General features: G+C 35.0%; 1 protein-coding gene across 41 annotated transcripts in view; it reads left to right on the top strand.

Annotated features, from left to right (window-relative positions):
- Positions 1-22004, top strand: part of ZBTB20 (zinc finger and BTB domain containing 20) — a 785665-nt gene that overhangs the window by 265830 nt on the left and 497831 nt on the right. For 6 of the 41 annotated variants that reach the window (XM_060640805.3, XM_060640793.3, XM_078453026.2 and 3 more), the window contains one exon: positions 17572-17633. The exons of the other annotated variants lie outside the window; for them this stretch is intronic. The gene's annotated coding sequence lies outside the window, so the exon portion shown is untranslated. The remainder of the gene's footprint in view (positions 1-17571; positions 17634-22004) is intronic. 41 annotated transcript variants of the gene reach the window in all.

Raw genomic sequence — 22004 nt, 5'->3', positions numbered from 1 at the left:
GTAAGCAGTTATGATAAGTAACTTCTAACTTCATTGGACCTCCAATGATCTCCATATTCTATGTCCCACCTCCTTGTGTAATTCCCTATCCTTTAGTATTGACTAGATCTAGTGACTCATTTCTAAAAAGGACAAAAGTGATAGGCTGTCACTTCCAAGATTAAGTTAAAGAAAAGACTGTTGTTTTCATCTTGGGTACTTCTTTCACTCTCTCTTGGGTTGTTTTCTACAGGGAAAGCCAAATGCCTTGTCATGAGGCAGTTCTGTGGATAAACGCAACTGGCAAGGAATCAAGTCCTGCCAACAATGAAGTGAATGAATTTGGATGTGGATTCTCCATTCTAGTTCAAATGAAACCATAGAGCTGCCCAAGTTTGATCACAACCTCCTGAAGGACTTTGACCCAGAGACTTTGACCCAGATTCACCCATGCTGCACCCAGATTTCTGACCCACAGAAACTATGAGATAATGAATTTTTTTAAGCTACCAAGTTTTAGGATAAGTTCGTTCACCATGATAGATAACTAATGTAGCATTATGGCTAAGAACCTAACTCTCATGGAACCTAAAATATGATAGAGGCTACACACACACACACACACACACACACACACACACACACACACAATATGTATATATTTAAGCCAGGAAGATAGTAGTTATTCTTTCTAAGTAAAATAAATCAGGGTAGAGTGAATTAGGGATGCTTTGGATATCATGATCAGGGAGAGAAAGACCTCTCTGTGAAGATAATGTTTTAGCTGAAAGTAAATGAGAAGGCGTCAGTCATGTGGAGATACAGGGGCAGGACAGTCCAAGTATAGGAGATATCTAGAGTAGGGATAGTAGGAATAAGCTTGGCTTGTTTGAGGGACGGAAAGGACCACAGAGTGGTAAGAAATGACATCTGATAGGTGTGCAGCAATAATAGGACTTACTGATCATGATTTTGAATTTGAATTTCATTCTTATTGCAACATATATGCGTTGTAGATTTTATTTTATTTTTATTTTTTTAATATATGAAATTTATTGTCAAATTGGTTTCCATACAACACCCAGTGCTCATCCCAAAAGATGCCCTCTTCAATACCCATCACCCACCCTCCCCCCGCACCCCCCATCAACCCTCAATTTGTTCTGTGTTGTAGATTTTATACAAGAGAATTACTATATGATCTGTTTTACATTTCAAGCCCATTCTGGCTTCTGTTCAGAAAGTGGGTTTTAAGAAGCAGAGTGGAAGCAGAGAATCAGTAAGGAGACCAAATGAGATAATTGTGACTTAGGTTCGTGATAGCAGAGAGGGTGAGAAATGGTTGGGTTTGGAATGTAGTTTGGGGATGGAGTTGATGGTGATTATTGGTGGATTAGATGCGTTGGGTCAGGCGAAAGGAATTCCAAGGCTTCCAGTGCCCCGTCTGATCAACTGGATGGGTGTGGCACCTTTCACTGAGGACGTGCAGTCTGATTGGTGGGGGAGGTGGTGGCCCGTTGGTGCTATGCAATCAGGAATTTTGTTCTGGATGCATTGTATTAGTCTATATCATGTGAAACTAACAAGAGAAGTGCCCAGTAATCTCTATTCTATGCTTTAACCCAGTTTCTTAGTCTAGAAAACCGCCTCTGATATCCCATAATATCTTCTTTCCTCCTGAGTTTTGTTTTTCTTTTTTAGTGTTTGTGGTTGAGTTTTGTCATAGGCTATTTGATGCTTACATAACATATGTCGACTGACTCCATCCTTTCACTATAGTGGTTAATCAGATGTAATCTGTTTTATAGAGTGCTACAAAATCCTTTGAGGAAAAAAATCCATGTAGTATTTTGGTTATAATTTACCATAACATAAATACCACATAATATAAATATCAGATAACATATATATCAAATACAAGTCAATGCTGTCTCCTTGATCCAAACTTTGTTATAGCTTCTAATCATGCCTTTCCCTATTCATTAGAAATTTCTTCATGACACCCCACTCACCTTAAAAGTTTGTAACAACTTTGCTAAAAGTCCCATAGGTGCAGTGGGAAATTTGAGTGGTTTGTTTTTCCCTTCCTCTACAAACGCTGTAATGAGAATAATGACAGTTACATACATACATTTGTCCCATAAGACAAAGTGATCAGAAGACTCCAGAGAAAAGGCTAATAATGCCAACAGTAATGAGAAAGTGAACAACTATCAAATGCAGTGTCTTAAAGAATTAAAAAAAAAAAAAGCTTGGGGCACGTGGGTGGCTCAGTCGGTTAAGCATCAGACCTCAGCTCTGGTCATGATCTCATAGTTCGTGTGTTCAAGCCCTGCGTTTGGTTCTGTGCTAAGAACTCTGAGCCTGGAGCCTGCTTTGGATTCTGTGTCTCCCTCTTTCTCTGCCCCTCCTGCTCGCCTGCTCTGTCTCTCTCTCTCTCTCTCCTTCAAAAATAAATAAACATAAAAAAAAAAGTTTTAAAAAAAAGAAGCTAAATATCATCCAGGCTAGTTGAACATCAGTGCCCTGCATGAGTAGTTAGCAAAAATGTCTTTAGCCAAATATGGAGTGATTCTTAGCACACTGAGAAATTTAGAAGGGACTCTCAGATACTAAAATATGAAACTGAGGGGCATAGTCTTGATCTGCTACTTCTGAGCCAGTGTACTATATAACTGCTGTGCATTGTGAGGTACTAGTATGAACTGGTATATTATAAAATTAAATTGTATAGTACATTGTATTGTTCCGTCAGATTTTGATATCCTCACTTTAAATAATTCATGGGAAGAAATGATCGCTTCATAATGCCACAAACTCACAGCAGGCAAAACTAATTTTACACAATATGAAAACAGATTTTATTTATTTAAAAGGAATATTAAAAAAAACACAACAACAACTTTTTTGACACCAGCTGCTGAGAAATAAATAGAATACTTTATGACAAAAAAAAAATCTAAATCTATAAAAACTGTTCCTGGGAGACCAAGTGGAGAATTGTAAAGATACATTTAAATGCCCTGGTCAATGCTGTAAGACTTATTTTGCGGAAAAGCAACTCTTCCCTCTAGCTCACTCCCTGGGGGAATAAAATGGTATTGGGAGAAAATTAACTTTACAAAAACCCTCCCGACACCTACAACATAATGACAACGAAGTGGCAAGCTTTAGTTATCACTCCGAGGATAACCTCCCCACCCCACCCCCCATTAGTCCAAGTATGTAAACATCTATAGGTAAACAGTAACTAGTGTCCTTAAATACAAACTAGAAATTACTGCCTTAGCTTTGTCTAAACCAGACCTTAACTGGGAGGGGAGAGAATATTTTAGAGTGACCACAATAATTTTCCTTTCACTGTGGCTTTAAAAATAGAATGAGAAAATAAGGTGAAAATATAATGAGACCATTTTCTTTGAGAGAATTTATTAGATGGACATTTTTTATACAAATATATAAGTATCATACATTTTATCTCAACAGGAAAAAATCTGGGCTTGCTGTTCAATTTGATAGTAAGTCCATATCTGACTCAATTAGACACTGGCTTCAGACAAAGAACGGGAGCCATGCCATGGGTTGGTCTGGGTTTAATCTCAGAAGTGTGAGGGTGCAGGCGTCCAGGCAGTTTGCAGCTTCAGGGAGAGAGCAAGTATGGAGAGCGGCAAGGGTTGCGGTGAGGGAGCTAAGAAATGGACAAAAGAGAGAAATAAGAGAGCAAAGTCAAAAAGAATCTGATAATTTAGCACCAAAGCAATGAGAATACATTCTGTTGGTAATATAAACGTTGTTTATTGAATTTTTACTTTTAAAAAGTGTTTAACTGAAAAACTCTTGCTGACAGTGGGAATGTAAATCTGAGGCTAAGAGACTGACTCACCAGCAGAAGTTTATTATTATCTCTGATAACAGCTGAATTCCATTCCTCTTTGTGTACTGTAAAATGGGGCAGATTTGTATATCCGTGGCGTCATAGGCACCATGAACCAAGGGCTTGTCTCTGGTTTTCTTTTAAGTTTCCTCCGTGAGGGGTTATAAGTCAGGAGTTAGAAATTTACTTTGGGTTTCCAAGGGTTACAAATTTGAAGGGATGCAAAGTTGGTGCTATTATTCTTTACTTCTTTAAGATTTAAAATACTTGACAATGCCACTGAGATTTAAAATGTTTAATAGGTGTTACAAAACTCTGATGGGATAGTGTTTTACCTTTCTGTATTATCGAGGGGCAATACACACAGATGATGGGTTTCCCTTATACTTAGTATGTCAGTGCATTCTAAAATATTCTACTTGCCAGTTGTTGACTGTATGCAACTAATTTTAACCTTTCTGTGCCTTATTTTTTTTTTTCTATCTGTAAAATGGAGTTAATAATACCTATCTGTAAAGGTCTCTAAACACTCAGTGAAATAATAGTCTTAGGGAAGCTTAAAGTGCTATGAAAATGTTTTTTAAAAATTGTTTTTTAGGGGCGCCTGGGTGGCGCAGTCGGTTGGGCGTCCGACTTCAGCCAGGTCACGATCTCGCAGTCCGTGAGTTCGAGCCCCGCGTCAGGCTCTGGGCTGATGGCTCAGAGCCTGGAGCCTGTTTCCGATTCTGTGTCTCCCTCTCTCTCTGCCCCTCCCCCATTCATGCTCTGTCTCTCTCTGTCCCAAAAATAAATAAATGTTGAAAAAAAAATTTTTTTTAAAAATTGTTTTTTAAAAAAATGTTTATTTATTTTGAGAGAGATGAGAAAGAGAGAGAGAGAGAGACAGAGACAGAGACAGAGACAGAGGCAAAGAAAGAGGGAGAGAGAGAATCCTAAGCAGGGATTCTCCTGTCCATGTGGACCCCGTCTCATGCGGGCTGAATCTCACACACCATGAGATCATGACCTGAGTCGAAGTCAAGATTTGAATGCTTAACAGACTGAGCCACCCGGTGTCCCCTGATTTAATCTTTTAAACAAATTTTGTATACATTCTATTTCTCAAAGGCAACAGTGTTGCATTTTAAGGGATGACTTTGTACACATGTAATGCAATATACATATAAATGACTCCATTTCTGCGGAGCATTTTGTTAAAAACATAACCAGAGTTATCATGCAAATGTTAACCAAAACAAAGCTGGTATAGCAAAATTAGTATTAGACAATCTGAATAATATTATGATTTTTTGGTAAATGAATATACACCACACTATTTTCTTATGTATAGAAAAAAACCAGAAATTCCAAAATCTCTAATTTCATTTCTTTGGTTTTTCTAAGATTTCTACCTTCCAGAATATAAAGTTCAGATCCTTTTTACTGAAGTCTTTACTTCAGCTTTAAGCTCCTCTATACAATGCAAAGGCTATAGATAGACTGATACTTAAACATTATTTAAGCAGAATATTTAAAGGCCATATTAGTGTTATGAAATTGTAGATATCCTGAAATAAGTTGTCACCTTTCTACCTTCTCAAATAGATGCTATAAGTCAATTATCAAAACAGAGCACACACACACACACACACACACACACACACACAGCAGCAACAACAACCAAAACCAAAACCAAAACCAAAAACCAAAACAGAACACTGGCCTAAAATATTAATTGTTTTATATACGAACAAGAATGGTCATACCTAAAGTGGGCGAGACTAGTTTAATGCACAAATTAGTATTTAAGATTTAAATTTTTTTTAACATTTATTTATTTATTTATTTATTTATTTATTTATTTATTTTTGAGACAGAGAGAGACAGAGCATGAACGGGGGAGGGTCAGAGAGAGGGAGACACAGAATCTGAAACAGGCTCCAGGCTCTGAGCTGTCAGCACAGAGCCCGACGCGGGGCTCAAACTCACGGACCGTGAGATCATGACCTGAGCCGAAGTCGGACGCTTAACCGACTGAGCCACCCAGGCTCCCCATAAGATTTAAAATATCATAGCTGTCCATGCAATTAAGAATACAATCAATTAAACTTGTTAACTTTGAACATAGAGAATTCTAGAAATAGAAAAGATAACATTTCATAGCTTTAGGAATATAATAATGCCATTTTTATTGGTAGAAAAATACATTATTCTCAGTTACAAAATGTCAAAGATTTTGGCATTAGTCAACTTGGGGTTGTCCCGTTGCTGCTTTGTGGAATTTACTTTGTTAGAGTAGATTGTCACACTCTTTGACAGACAATTGATTGGATATTGACACCTGTCCCCATGCCTTTATTAGATGTAGAGATAAACAATAGGGCACACAAGTTGCACTGGCACACTCAGCCATAACAGAATTAGCTGAACATTAATATATTACAGAATGAAGTGATTTGGGGTAGGGAAGAAGCAGTCCAACCTGGATGCACTTTTGTGGACAAGAACATTAATGATTGTTGTATCAACTTGGCATTCCACCCAAACCTGGAGTTGTGTTTATCTGAGATTCAACAAGATGACTGAGAACAGCCTGGGCCAAGTGGGGCAGAAAGAGGGCAGGATTCTGCTGACCTGGCAGAATAGGACTTTGGGTTATCACCTCAAAAGTAACATTAAATTCCTTTCTATGTAATTATAACATCTTTCATTTTCCAGGAGACCCGTCTATAGAATCTTAGAGGCTTATTCTCTTTCATGGAAATAATGCAGTTAAGCTGCTTGAAATCTCAAAAGATTAATATAAATGTTCAGATAAAAAGTTAGTATTTTAATGGTAGTCTTCAAACATAATTAGTAAAGAAATTTAAGCAGGGCCTAGGAGAATAGAATCATAGAATTGTAGAATCGTAGAATAAAACCATATCCTTTTAGAGGTAGAAAGATTGTCCCATTCCCGTGTGATAGATGAGTTGGGTAAGGTGACTAGTCCAAGATCTTTAAGTTGAAGTGCTTGGAAGAGCTGGGAGTAGAAGCAGGTCTTTAGTCGAGTGCATTTCTAGCAGAGCTTGACTTCTTTATATTTGGACAATAAAGTCAATACCATAGAATAATGTAGGCCATATATTTTTTCCTAGGCACTTAAGTGTTCGCCCACTCCTGTAGCATGAATAATAATGGCAAACATTTAACAACCTGCTGAGAAGGACCCTAATTGGTTTACTTATAGTCTCTCTTTTAAATCTTCATAAGAGCCATATAAAGTAGGTACTATTGCTATTTTCATTTCATAACTGAAGGAAGAAGCTGAAGCTCAGGAGATCAAGTAAATTCACCAGGGAAACAGACAGAGTAAGTGGTAAAGCTTGGATTTGAAGCCAGTCGGTCTGGGTTCCAGAGCTTCTGCCCTTAACCACTGTGCTATGCAGCCTCCCAAGCATTTATGAATTACATACCTGCTTAGAAATGGCATGGATGAATTCTCAGGGCTCCAGAAGAACCGGTTTTAAGAAAGAATAGAATATGTGTGAACAGCAGACATACCCATTATATAAAATAAAAGGTTCGAAGAACTGAAGAATTTTACCTAGATAAAGAAGAAACCATGGGAGGAATGTGATAGCTATGGGGAAATGGGATTCTAGTAATTTTCAATAACAACAGAATAAAGTTAGGACCCATGGGTGGGAATTGTAAGGAGATGAGTTCTGGCTTAATAAAGCAGTGTGATAATCGAAATAAGTCACCTTGTTAGTGAGTTCCCTGTCTGTGTATACAGGCTGCGTGTGTGGTTCCTGTTGCTGTAGACAGGATTGCTGCGTGGGGAGGGTACATCAGAGTGTCAGAGTACAGCTGTGCTCAGGTGAGAGGTAAGGGGTGACATTACATTTCATCTGAAATAATATTGTAAGGCATGTGAGGGCCAGAGCTCTTGACAGATCTGGCATTGAATTCTGGCAGTATCATTTTATTAGATTTAGTCGGGGTACTTAACTAAGTACTCAGTCTAACTTTTCTGACTCCGAGTTCCCTCATCTATAATTGGGATAACTGTATTAATCTTCTAGACATATGGTGAGGAGGCGTAAATCAGATCATTACATAAAGTGCTTAGCACTGTGCCAGGCACATAGTAAGTGCTCAAAAGATACTAGTTTTTTTCAAGAGTGAAGATTCATTAATTTTTAAAAAATGAACTACACTCCCAATTCCTCTTGTGTATGGAAAAGGAAGGTTTGCCTAGCAGGTAATAAGTGGTAGGACTTTATGCCCACCAATCAATCATTCACCGCCTTTTGCATAAGGGACCATGGACTCTAGAATGTGAAAAGGAAGCCTTGTAATATAACTTATGTTGAATGTAGTAGAGCAGCTTATGATTTAAAAGCATCCTGTGGTGAATGCTTTTATCATGTGAATAATCACCCCCTAATTTGCCTGTTTGGTAAGTTCAGAATTTGGCTTATTGAGTCTTCTTAAAGCAAAGAGTACACCTGCACTCTTCTTCCCACAAGACAGCAGGGTTTTCATGCTGGGCTGACTTTCAGGGAAATAAGAATGCCTCCAGGATTCAGTATGGCATTGGCTGGGAACTGGGAAAACATATGAGGGTGCTGTAGTCAGGGAGAATATTAATTGTACTTTGTGATGCATACATTTTTAAAATATTTATTTTTGAGAAAGAGAGAGAGAGACCGAATGAGGGAATGAGGGAGGAACAGAGAAAGAGAGGGAGACCCAGAATCCAAAGTAGGCTCTTAGCTGTGGCACAGAGCCTGACGTGGGGCTCAAACCCACAAACCGCATGATCATGACCTGAGCTGAAGTCAGCCGCTCAACCAACTGAGCCACCCAGGCGCCCCTGTGATGCATACATTTTTAGTGAGCATGCAAACTCATGTAGATCACCTGACTACTAGACCGTTGGACAGAGGGATGTTGCCTACATTGAAGAGTTGGCTACTTAAAAGCAATTTTCCCCATATCTTTTTCTTTCTCTGAAATTTCAATGGAAGTCAACATGAAATTATGATATGATACACAGATCCTTTGGGAAAAACCAAGTGGCATTGGAAAATTGTGCAATAGAAAGAACACTGGATTAGGAGCACTGAATAATACCTGCCATTACTAACTGCATGGCCTGGGAAAGGATGCCACTTGTTTTTCCTGTGTTTTAGTGTCTTAATTGTGAAATAATCAGGTTAGACTGAGATCTGCTGTGTAACTTCTAGCTAAACATTTTAGTGCATCTGATTCATAAAATGAGGTAGAACTATTTTGTTTCTTTCCAATAGAAAGACTAGAATAGGAAATCATAGAAATGATACTTATGAGTAGTTAAGAGGTTTTCTTGTTGCCAATCAGCAATACTTGTCACTCTGCCTCAGCTTGAACCCTCTTTGCAGATGTGAAGATTTATAAGACATTTTATTTTGCTATGATAGAGAAATGAATATGAACGTGGGCAAACTCAAACCAAATAGGTCTTTTCTCCCATCAGCTAGCAAACATTGACCTGTATTTGGAGAAACTTGAATGTATTTGAGAGAAAATGACCTCACTCACAAATTAATTACACCTAGGGCTAAAATAATTATATCTTTTCATCGATTCCCTTTATTTTCACAGTATCCATGGGAATTTTGCCAATTCTTTATAGAGTGCTTTAAACTTATTTATAACCAACTTGGATGAAGCATACTTTGAATATATGCTGGTGACTCTATCCTCTGCAGGTTGAATTGGGGGAATAACATGTATCAGATGTGCGTGCTTAAATATCTGGTGCTTCTCACAGAGGGCCCCTCATAAGCTTAGAATCCACTTATTTTCCCAACCTTTCATGCTGGTTGCAATCCATGCAGGATGTTGAAAGGAGCTGGAATTCATAGATGGTACTGGTTTGTCTTTTATCAAATGAGAAGTTAAAACATATCTTTATACAGAATCATGCAGTATAAAGGGCTACTCTTTGGCCCTGAATTTATTTGTCAAAAGCTTCAAGCCAATTTTTGAGAGAAACTGTTTAACTTGATTCAATTAAAGAATAATGAAACTTCAAATTTAACCAGATTAGAAATGCAGACAAAGCCTTAGTATTCCATAATCATCTTCAGAATTATCCGATCAACTGTAAAGATGCTAAAGCCATCAATATTGCAAGCATGCATGATGAGAGGTCACCGTGATGCCAGGCATAATGGCCAGTGGCCATCAGTGGTTCAGAACTCTTTACATTCTGAAGGTGAAGAAGAATTTTACTTAGACTTTAATTTTGATTCTTAAGAAGAGCATTGTCATGTATGATCATATGCTATTGCCATTTTTTAAATGTGTAGGCAAACAAAAAACATGTTCAGTCTTCCTAATAAATAAAAAATAAACATTAAAAGGTAATCACAGAAAACAATTTCCATGTTCCATTTTCTCTTAAGAATGTAGCAAAAACAAGAAGCATATAGAAAGAAGCTAGCATCAGGAATAATTAGAATAAGTCATTTAATATAAATTCAAGAAATGTGAAAACTATAGTCATAAAGGAAAATTGTCTAATATATGGAGTAGAGATTATGAATTAATTATATGACATTTTCTCGGGAATATACTGCAGAAATTTCTATACCCAGTAAAAGATACAGACATATTTATTGAGTACTTATTCAGTGCTCAATATTAGATGTTGTCATTAAAACAAATAATAAATATATAAATAATTGCTTGAGATTGGTTTGACAGTAAGATTACATCTACAGGTCCTATAGAATAATGAAAATCCTTTCAGTAGATATATAAATTATGAACCAATTACAAGATCAAAATTGTGTTTGCAAAAATACATTTGCAAAAATAGCTTCATCAGTTAACCCCATTTAAGCTCATTTTGATTTCTCAGGAAGTTTCTGTGGTTACCTAATTAGAATGCAGACTTTTGAAGACTTGTGAGATCTCTCGTGGGTCTTACATTTGTGAAGCCTACAAATATAATACCAGTAGAAACAAGTCAATTTCAAAGGGAAATAGGAACCAGGCTCAAGGTTTTCTTGAAGTATTCTTACATTTATAATGAGGTATTGGACATGGGTTCCATGATGGAATCCAACTTGTGGGAAGGCAGAACATTTTCTAAGCAATACTTGGTTTTCTTATTGGAGAACTGACAACTCATAAAAGCCCAAGAGCACCCTCTAGTGAAATTTCTGGAGTAGACCTAGGGGTTTGCTCTTGACCTCTGCTCTCCTTTCAAATGACCTTTGATCGCCCACAATATAGAAACTGGATTTTTACTTTCTGACTTTATCTTAAAACAATTTCCAGATTACAAAGAAAGTGGTATGGTCGTCAAGTATTTCTAGTGGTAGAAATGCTTAAATGATAGAACCTGATATTCCATGTTCCCATGATTTTTTTTTTGATTTTACTTAATAATACCAGCCTGCTGCACATGACTTCTCCTATAGTCATATGTTAAAATAGTTTCTGGAACAAATATAACTAAATAAATAATGGGGAGCATGAGAAATGTTACTGAATTATAATACTCTTGCCCTTACCTCCACCTGTTTTATGCTTGCCACTCTTGGTTTGGGTACATAATATCCAGGAACTTCTTTAGTATTTAGCAATATTAGAGGTCAAGGGGAGCAGGCTGAGATAGTTAAGTCAAGGTCAAAAATTATGGGAGAGGTCAAAAGAGATTAAGTCCAAGTATTCATGCACTTCTTAGTTTTTATATGATCTGATTACTGCCAAGATATCTTGAGCAGGAATGAACATGACATATCTCACAATGTTCAAGATAGCACCTTATTATATCAGAGCTGTAGCTAGAGAGATGATTACAAAGCAGGCCCAATCTTTGCTGTAAATTAAAGCTGTGACTATAATACCATTCATTTACATCAATGGCTGTTATGTAATAAATGAAACAAAGCAAATCATGACTTGACTTTGTGGTAGCATGCTATAGAATGCTATTTTTGGAAGGAAACTTTTGAGATCTAAATCTCCCCATATTAGAAAAAAAAATAAGCAAATGGATGCACTTAAATGTTAAGTTAACTTTCCCAAAATTATACAATTTGATAGTGGTAGCTTCAGGACTAAAATATAGGTTCCTTGTGCCATTCTAGTGTTCATTACTCTATAAGAATCCACTTATTAAAGAGCTTATAATGTCATTTGAAACCATTTCATTCTCATTGGTTATTGGTTTTTATGCCTCTAGTAATTTATGGATATGTCTTCACGCTTATAGTGAGAAAAAAAGTGTGTGTACCTTCTAATTTCATCTCTTTTATTTCTTTTTAAAAAATCTTTTGAGAGAAAACATGCATGCACAAGCGGGGAATGGACAAAGAGACAGGAAGGGAGAGAGAAAGAGAGAGAAAATCCCAAGCTAATAGTACGTGCTAATAGCACAGAGAAAATCCATGCTAATAGCACGGAGCCTGATGTGGGGCTCGAACTCACAAACCGTGAGATCATGACATGACCTGAAAAAAGAGTTGAACCCTTAACCAACTAAGCCACCCAGGCGCCCCTAATTTCATCTCTGTTCAATCTCTACTTTCATGTATGGAAGAATAATACATGGGAAAATTTACATCTCTTGGTTAATATTAGGAAGAATACAAAAACATAATGATTTGATAGGTGTGATATTCTTGAAACACGGTGGCACACTATGTTAGCTTTGCACACCGAAAAAAAGTGGGGGGACCCATAAGTCAGTTTGATAGTCTAGCATTACTGATAACCACCTCCATGATTCTGTGTTCTAATAGTACTTACTCCCTAGTGTTGATGGAAGGATTGCATGAGTGAATGCATGAGTGAATGCAAATAAACCATGTGGAACATAGTTGGCATTAATTAAGTGCAGTATCTATATTAAATGTTAATATCAATTTTTTTAAAAAAGAATAAGAATAAGGATATTATATTCTTAGCATTATCCAGTAGAAGTCAGAGCTATGACTCCTGTTAAATACTTTTTAGGATTATAGTATGATTTCTTGAGAATAAAAAACAAAAAATTCCAAGATCTCTCCCAATTGTTGCTTTTAATTGAGAACGATTATATAAGGAATTGTCATTTGTCAAGGCATACTACATATTATTTTGGTAGAAGTTTCTAATTTTTTCAGTTCTCAATTAATTATATTTTTAGTCTTGGCTTTAACCTTAACCTTACCACATGTGACCTTAACATTCACCCTTTCTTTCATATTATTGATGATGTTTAGTAAGTGAGGTGGTTGTGTATGAGAACTCAAGGCACAATTATATAACTTCAGTTTTGCTGTAAAGCTAATAATTTAATGAAGTTCTTTCCCTTATTCTTTGCATACTTTGCTATTTCTCAATACACAGTGTTGGTATTTGGAATCATAAAACCAGCATATATTAGAACTGGAAGATATCATGGAGATCAATAGGTCTGATCCCTGTCTCTTACAGATGAAACTGACACCCCAACAGCTAAGGTAACTGATGGGGTTTCATTCTCCATACTGACTGTTTTCATGATAGAAGACCGTAGTCTCTTATTTTTCTAAAAAGAACTGAATCTAGAAAACCAGTTGTTTAATTTTACATTGATATACCCTGAACCAATAGATTGACAATATAAGTCAGTGTTATCTATGAATGGACAATACACAGTTTTAAAAATCTATCTATTCAGTAGGACAATATGCCATGTGTGCTTGCCAGCTTTGTAATTCCTGTCACTCTACAGTGATGTTAAAGCCCACACTGAAACTCGTAAGTGATCATCTTTAAGAATTCTTCTCCAGCCTTGCAACTAAACAGTCTCAGTAATGAGACTACATGGTCTCTGCACGGTCTACTAAATACTTGTAGGAAGTAGAACCCCCTTCTGGAGTTATGAGAGAAATACCACTTCGAAAATGCCTTTAAAAGTGCTCCAGCATAAACATTACACTGGAACATTTCATTAGCTTTTTGAGAACAATAAAGAAATGTGGAGCATAATAGGCTAATATGTTTAAGTGGCCTTGGTAGAACCCTACTTAACTCAGTGGGATTTTCTGCAACATGCAGAGGTGGAAAACCATTCCCTACATATTTATTGTGTAGGACTGCCTCCTTCTTTATTGCATGCAGTTTATATCAAAGGCAAGTGACTTTACCTGTAATTCTAAAATGAAGAAAGTCTCAAAATACAAGTTTTAGGAAAATCAATATTTAGATATGATGATGGACAACCAGCAGCGCTGGCTTTTGGCACTCGGGCTATCTGTCAATAAAGATGGAAGAGGGGCCAAGTTCAATCTCATTATTTCCTAGCCTCATAAGTCTTACGTAGCCATCAGGGTATTAAGATTTGTAAAGTCTCTAAATTCCTGAAGAAAAAGGCAAGATGTAAGCCAAATCTTATTGGTCACAAATTGCAAAACCTAATTAAATTAATAAAAATGTTCAGTTACCTAAGTCGGCAATAAAACTTTCCTGCACAATATTTTGAATTAAGTAAAATGATAAGTTAATGAAAAATATAAAAGGATAATTTTTATGGTTTTATTAAAATTCCATGAGACTGCACTTAATATATTCCTGGACTTCCAGTATGATCCTTTCCAGTACTCTTTATCTCTCTGAGCTTCCATTTTTCTCTGTCATAAATTGGGACTCATTAGGCTTAGGAACACTGTGATCATTGTGATTTTCTTGAGCTTGTAGGGGAAAAATATGCGTGTAAATTAAGCCCACATTTATAACATTTTAAATAAGTTCAAATAGACATTCATGATGACAAATTAAAAGTTTCCGTATAGGTGTTGGTTTTCTTTGTGTAGACAACTTGTCACCAAAATTTATTGAAAAGTAAGAATTCCTATTTATATGGCATTGAATTAATGATACAAAAAAAAGCCTCTTGACTGACAGCTCTAGTGGCTGAAGTGGCATATTTAAACCATTATGTTTGTTTGTTTCACTTACTGTCAAACTCTGTCTTAGAATTACTATCAACTGGTTATAATGATAGATGGAATCTGTCTTTCAGTTCCAGGATATGTTTTGTATCAAAAGTTTTTCTTCATTGGTTTTTGGAATCTATAGGCAAAATAATACATAAACACAAATGTAAATCCCAGCTGTAATTGTTTCTCAGCATTTGGTGACATCATAAATCCCTTAAGATTTATACTCATATTGTATTGTAAATATCACTAGAACCATTCAGTAGGAGGATGAAAAAATCTAAACAAAACTTGAAAATAATGCATATGCTTCTTCTCACTATGAGGAGCGTTTCCTAGCTACCCTATTTACCCCAGTGGAATTTTACAAAAATGTTCCTGGCGCTCAAAGTTGATCTAACAAAGAATCAAGTGGGTTTAATTTAAAATTCACTCCTAAATATGTTTGCTGGTTTTGAAATTCTGATTTTGTGCTTATGTAATACAAAAACAACTTTGGTTTTAAAACGAAAATTGGCAAAAATAGTAGTGCATTATTATGTGTTCTAATCACGTATGGTGTTTTGAAAAAAAGGATTCAAAATTGACAAAATTATTTCATTGGCATTGCAGTTCAAATGCATGGCTTTTCTTTCCCACAAGTTGCATAAAGTACAAATAAAATCAAATATTTCTTAAATGTGTAGTATATGAACTTCTTGATTTTCATAATATATAATCTAGCAATTGCACTAAAGACAAATTTGCATTCTGTGTTTTTGCATCCTTTGCCTTACAGAGTTTACTATGTTGCAGTTTATGGTCAAGTCTTTAGTGTGCTTTAGCATCAATTTTAAAGTGTCTGTGGTTCTCAAAATCAAAAGAGTTGCCCCCAGTGATATGGATAATGCTCAGATTCTGATATCAATGGCCCAGGCTTCTTTGATTTTTCTTATAAGTGCTTTTTTTGGTAAAATATATAAACTTAGAAACAGAAGTTTCCTTGGCTCATATTATACTCAAGAGACAATGATGATACTGAAGTCCTTTTCATAATCAGGGCCTTTGTAGAGATTGTCCAGGTAGTCTTAGCCAAAATATCCCTCTTATTGTACTCTACTCCAGGGCAACATGTGGCGTGCCAGCTGGATGCCCTCCCTACATGCCTCAGGTGGCCACATTTCAATGGTGTCTATAGAGCACAGGCCAAATTCTCATTCTCTGTGTTAATCAGTGGGAGAATTCCCATAGAAAATGGGATGGGAGCATATTTTAGGAAAATTCAAAGAGATTATCCAGATGATTAGGCCAGGACATTGTAAATTCGGGTTTTATGTAGGATTTCTATAGCATTATCTTACTTGACCAAAGAATGATAAAAAATTTGGATATATTTAGAAATTAAAAGTAATCATGCTTTTTATTCCACTGTGATTTCTCCAAAGATAATCCTACAAAAATTTTCTTTAGATACAATAGAAGCTCATCTTGATTTATAACATCAAAGACAACTGATGTACCTAGTAATGTAATTTGATTGAACTTTTTCCCATGATCTTGAAAGGATCTGAATTCTACTTATAGAAGTCTCATTATACCTCTCTTTTCAATTAAATTCTAATCAATTCTACAAGCATTTAGTAAGTGCTTACTATGTACAAAGCACTGAGATAGAAGCTCTGAATAATTCTGTGTATGATACTTAATATGTGTAACATATTTTTCACGTTCATTATCTTATTGGTGTGGTAAAGATTCACTTTATAATTATTACTTATCTAAATTGCCTAGATGATACTATATTTTGAATTTAGGGTAGAGTTTTGTTTTTGGTGAGTCCAGAGGCCATTCTAGAAGTACATTTAGTTTCTCTTGAATGAAAAGATAAAGGCATATCATTATATCATTTTATTAAGCTGAGTTGGGTTGAAAATAGTGGTGTTTCTGTTGGTTTTATATGTCATTAGGCTCAGTCTCCAGTGCATTTGTAATGACCTAATTGAAAAGATTTGTCAACATGTTCACAAAAACAGTTTATTTTCAATTTTAAGGCAATATTGATTTATTGTATTTCATATATCTTTTTTAAGATCAAAAAATTTGATTTCTCCATTAACTACTCATGTTTAAAATTCTGTCAAATTCTACTGTTCAGCCATGAAGTCTGTAAGTGCTATACAACTGATGGAGAATAGGTCTGAAAGCTATTATTCTCCATTTAGCATATACACTATTCTCTAATATTGTTGCATCTAATGTATATTGAAATGTTCTATTTCTATATTAATATTACATTATAAAGTCTTATTTCTACATATTTCTGAGATTTTTCAAGTCATTTCCTCAAACCTACTTTGTAAATACTTTAAAACAACCTCAGTTTTATTTTTATTTACCTTACTTCTCTTATCCATAGTGTTGAAATGGGATTTATTCTTTAGCATTTTTAATATTTTCAAAAAATTTAAAGAGAAATCATCCTCATTTTAAGCACTGAACATATCATTCTCTTCACAAACCCAAACCTCAAAAACAGGTAGGAACATCTTTATTTGCTTTATTTCCAATATCAAATTTGCAAAAAGGCACTCTCTTGGTAACCTTCAGCTATGTCACCCTGGGTGTTTGGCCAGAGGGCAGTCATGTTGACCCCATCTGCAAAGGCTGGCTAACCTAGAATCTTGGACTGTTAGAATCCCATTCATCAAGGTCCACATAAAGTAAGGTAGGTGGGAAGCAGGAGGACAGATGGTAGGGTCGGCAGCAAGGAACTTGTTCGTTGACATTGATATAGACCCTTCTTCTTGCCAGAGTGACTCCATGGACTTGTTTTGGCATGGAAGACTAGGCCAAAGCTATCGTCTTAATAGAAGGTGAGCTGCAGGCAAACTGGAGAGATCCATGCACAGTAGGTGTTTAGGGTTGGCTTAGATTTTGTCTATCAGCTTGACTGTCATACATACTTGATTGATGTGCAGTGGGGCTTGAAAGTGCTGCATTGATGTTGAGGACTGTGTCATAAGGTTCCTGATATGGTGCACATGTCTGAATGGAGTTGGACATTGACTATCCTTGCCTATGCCAAGCAACACCAGACTTGAGTGCATTATTCTGCAGTTGAGTAGCAGATGGTGAGTGCAGACGTTTGGAGGGGGTGTGCCTTCAAACACAATATGGAGCCAGCAAACTTACTTAGAAGGTTACTGCATGTCTTGACTTTGGCAGCTATTTTTTAAGCACTGATGAAAAATCTAAGTCCCATCCATTGTTACTCTCAGAATATTCAGCATGGCTGGTGTTCCAGGCAAAGGAGATGTGAAAATCAAATGCACTATTCACTGTGTTGGTCACAGTTGGTTGAAGGTGACTTCTTGGTGTTGGCTTAATGGACTAGATAAACATTCTCAGATTGAATATTACTGAACTTGATACCAAAATAGTTATTAACAAAATAGGTAAACTTCATGTAGAAGTGGTCAGAGAAAGGGCCAGCAGAGCATTGGAAGAGCATTGTGGTCAAATATGGTACTTAAGAGTGACTTTATTTTCCTTTGCTTTTAATTCAGGAGATATATTATGTTCTTTGGAAATAAAATAAGAAAATCAAATATCTCAATAGAGGTTCCTTATGCACAAAATTATGGAGGTCCACAAATGAATGAGCACAATAATTCCATATATATAAGAAAAGTGATTTCTATTGGTGTTTGTTTTCCCGAATGGGTTCTGAACACATATAAATTCATTTTAGGTTTAAAATAAAGGTTTTGAGTTTTTATTTTCAGCTTAAAACATAAAATATGCTCATTGCATATAATTATGGAAATAGAAAAAATGTATAGTGCATAAATTTAAATCAGGGATGAACAATTCTAAGATTTTGCTCTGCTTCCTTCCAATTTTATGTATATTTCTAAGTGGATGTGTGTGTGTGTGTGTGTGTGTGTGTGTGTGTGTGTGTGTGTATGTATTTTCTTTAAAAATTTTGGATCATATAGTCAATATTATGCTTTTTTCAATTAGCAATAATTATATTATTAGTTCTCAGAATCATGAAATACTTTTAATGGCTGCACAATATTATGTTTTATTTATGTACCAAAACCTTTTAGACTTCTCCATATTTGACATGTAAGTTATTTTCCACCATTTTTCCTACTGCTCTGACAACCATTCTTACACATATACTTTTATCTACATCTTGGATTATGTTTTCAGCATCACTTTTAGAAGGTTGATTTCTGGGGTAGTGTATGTAAACTTCTCAAGGTTCTTTTGATAACTCCTCCCAAATTGTATATGAGATTGCTTTTCTAAGTACACTCTTACCTCCTTTGAATAGTATTATTTTATAAATATTTACTAATTCAGCAGGCAAAAAAAAAAAAACACCCTTGTTTATTTTGTTGTAATTTGCAACAATTTGATTAATATGGAGCTGGAATGTCTTTCATATGCTTATTTGCCATTGTTTTTTTTTTTCTTACTGTAAATTGTTTGCTCCTGTTCTTTACTCAAGTTGTTGTCTTGATGATTTGCAAGATATTTAAAATGTTAAATCACTGCTTTTGTCAACGTAATGTAAAAATGTTTCTCCCAGTTTTCATATGCCATTGAATGGTTTTTGTTGTTGTTGATGTGAGAAGCAACACAATTCTATTATATTGCTTTCCCTATGACTGTGCCTTTGCTTTTATCTTCTCTTTACCAGCTTGAAGTCTGATAAGAACTCACCATTTTTCTGGTATTATCATGATTTTATTTTGTATTTTTAATTTTCTGTTCCTTCCAGAAACTATTTTAGCCTAAGGTATGTGATAAGCATCTCGATTTTGTTCCCTATAGTTAATCAATTGTCCCCACACCATTTTCCGATTGGTACCATCTTTATTGCTTACTAATTTTTATCAACATTAGGATCTGTTTTTGAATTATCTGTTCTTTCACTGGTTCTATACTGTTTCCATTAGAGCTGCATAGTAAGTTTACACATCGGTTAAGTCAAACCTTCCTTATTTTTCTTTTTTCAAAGATACTTGGCTGTATTGTCACCTCCTCGTTTTTCAAAATTAGCTTATTGCATTCAGTTTGTAAAAATGTTCCATTGGAATTTTTATTGGAATTTTATTAAACCTATAAATTAATATCAGTATCTTTGCAATGTTGTCTTCACATTCAGCAGCATTGTATGTTTTTATTTATGTAATGTTTTATAATAAATAAATTGTGTCTTACTATTCATATAGGTACCCAAATTCTTTATTATACTTAAGTAAAGGCATGCTATGTCCTTGCTGTTGCCCTTAACTGTGTATATTCCAAGAAAAGCCATATTTTCTTTATAATAGTTTTGTTGTGATTTGTTAGGATTTTACATAATTTTTAAAATTTTTCAGTGATTCCAATAGTGCAGCCAACATTCATCTTCTCATATAGATACAATAAAAAGAAAAGGAAAAAAATTTTTTTCTATGTGATGAGAACTCTTATGATTTACTCTCTTAACAACATCGCTGTATATCATATAGCAGTGTGTAACATTTATTATCTAGCTACTTTATTCAAATTTCGTAATAATTTTTTAGTAAGTTTTTTGTCTTGAGTTTTTTAAGATCATTAAATTATCTGCAAATGATGACTTTATCATCTTTTTTCCTTTTTATTTCTGTTTAATACCCTGTTTCATTACTGGAAATTCCAAAACAGCTAAGTAACCATGAAGATAGGAAGCATCATTGTTCTTGATTATGTGGTAATATCTCTAGTTGTTTTTTTTTTTTTTTTCCTTAGTCACAAGGTGGATATTAGTTGTTGATTTAAGACAGATATTCTTTAGAAAACTATTTCTAACCCTTTCTTTGTTTATTAAGAATGAGTGTTGAAGTACATTACATGCCTTTTTGAATAAATATTTTTAAACTCTAACTGATGGACATAGAGTTCTATTGTGATGTCTTTTTCAATTCAGGTCAGTTCTAACACACATTTACTCAGTACTTACACTATGTGCCAGAAATTGTTTGCTGGGCATTAGAATTCAGATGCATAGTTTCTTTCTCTAAAAACATAGGATTATTCGGAGCATGATAATTCAGCAAGGGATTTATAGTAATTGATTTCCCATTATTAAATTGTCCTTGCATAACTAGTAAAACATCACATTTAGTATTTTATGAAGAACACTTTGAAGGCTTTTATAACCCAATTGTATACCATGTCAAAATGTGGATTTTAAAAATTGCTAAAACTAAAATTATTATTTAAAATCAAAATTATGAGTTTTTACATCTGAAATAATAGTGTTCAGATTCTAATCAAGAGCATCTATAAAACCTGGTACCGTCTCAGAAAATTCATAGACCTCTATAATATAGATTGTGTATGTTCTATACGATCAGCAAATTGGAATTTCCAATCATACTTTATCACTTCTTATATCGTACGACACAAATGATATGTGATTTGGGGGCAAATCACTTTTATGACGCCAACATTGTGTTTTCATTTCTCTGGGAGTCTTCTGTATTATCTGTGGGATTTAAGTGTCCACTTACATTGATTTATTTTCAATGAAGTTTTTTTAAATTAATTTTATTGCTTTAATGGAGTTTAGCATAATGTTCCTAGTTTTTCCAATCCACTGTTTTAATTTATTTTATTTTTCAGGATTCTTTATTTTGTTCTTTTATATAATATGCAAGAACATCTGATATTTTAAAACTATACCCTTTGGACCAGATTCTTTATATTTCACACAAATCAAATCAGCAAATAGTGATCAAGAATCAATTTTCTAGTTAGCATCATGCTAGTTGTTATGAATTGTAGTAGAGAAAAACATAAATCACAAACTCTCAGGAAACTTAAATTTCTAGTTGGTAGATAAGATGTAAACAAGAAAAAAATGCATGACAGCAAATCCTAATGAAATATTTATGTTTATAGTAGCTAATATAAATATGATCATAGTCTTGTTTTGCACTCAAGCAAATGTATTAGAATTTACAATGCACCTTTTGTATATTGACCTCACCCTGGCCTCTTCATACTTTTCCTGTTCTATTGTATCTTTATCATTATTTCTTCACTTGCTGCTTAAATGTTATATTTACTTTTGCAAGGTTTTTAAAATTCTATTTGGAACAACACCAGGTAGACAAATGTCATGCACATTAATTTCTGAAATATTATTAGTGATAATTTGTCTCATACAAAATGGCCTTGCTCAGCATTTGGAAACAGGA

This window comes from Panthera onca, chromosome C2, assembly GCF_046562875.1.
Source record: "Panthera onca isolate mPanOnc1 chromosome C2, mPanOnc1 haplotype 2, whole genome shotgun sequence".
Taxonomy (NCBI): domain Eukaryota; kingdom Metazoa; phylum Chordata; class Mammalia; order Carnivora; family Felidae; genus Panthera; species Panthera onca.
Note: the sequence above shows the minus strand (reverse complement) of the source record. Positions and strands in the feature narration are given on the sequence as shown.